The sequence below is a fragment of the Wasmannia auropunctata genome, unplaced genomic scaffold (genome assembly GCF_000956235.1).
Source record: "Wasmannia auropunctata unplaced genomic scaffold, wasmannia.A_1.0 LD336053.1, whole genome shotgun sequence".
Classification (NCBI taxonomy): domain Eukaryota; kingdom Metazoa; phylum Arthropoda; class Insecta; order Hymenoptera; family Formicidae; genus Wasmannia; species Wasmannia auropunctata.
The window spans coordinates 6,530,498-6,531,155 of record NW_012026837.1 but is presented as its reverse complement, the minus strand read 5'-3'; positions in this window follow the sequence as shown (position 1 = coordinate 6,531,155).

Genomic DNA, 658 nt, shown 5'->3' with positions numbered 1-658 from the left:
GGCTCGCGTACGCGACCGGCCGGTCTTGTCCCACCGTGCCTTGCGATAACACGGCTCCTATTGCGTAATCTGACGCGTCCGTTGTAACATTGAACTCTCGGCTGAAATCGGGATACGTTAGTACCGGTGCCGTAGTTAGTTTATTTTTCAACATGTCGAACGCATTTTGTTGGATTTCGGTCCAAATAAATTTTTCGCCTTTCTTTGTCAGTTGCGTTAGCGGTTTCGCAATACGCGAAAAATCTTCGATGAATTTTCTATAGTATCCTGCGAGACCGAGGAAGGATTGTATATCCTTCATCCTTCGAGGTGTCGGGAATTTCATAACCGCTTCGATTTTCGAGGGATCCGGCGATATTCCCTGCTCTGTAACGATATGCTCTAAGAAGATTACCTCTTTTCTCAGAAACTCGCATTTGTCTGGCTGCAGTTTCAAGTTACTCTCCCGCAACCGCGTTAGTACAGTGCTGAGTCTTTTGTTGTGTTCTTTCAAGCTTGATCCGTAGATGACAATGTCGTCTAGGTAAACTAAGCATTTCAGGCCTTGCAACCCGTTAAACGGATTTATTAAACGTTGAAACGTTGCGGGAGCGCTTTTGAGGCCAAATGGCATTCGATTATATTCATAATGGCCGTAAGGTGTCGAGAATGCAGTCTT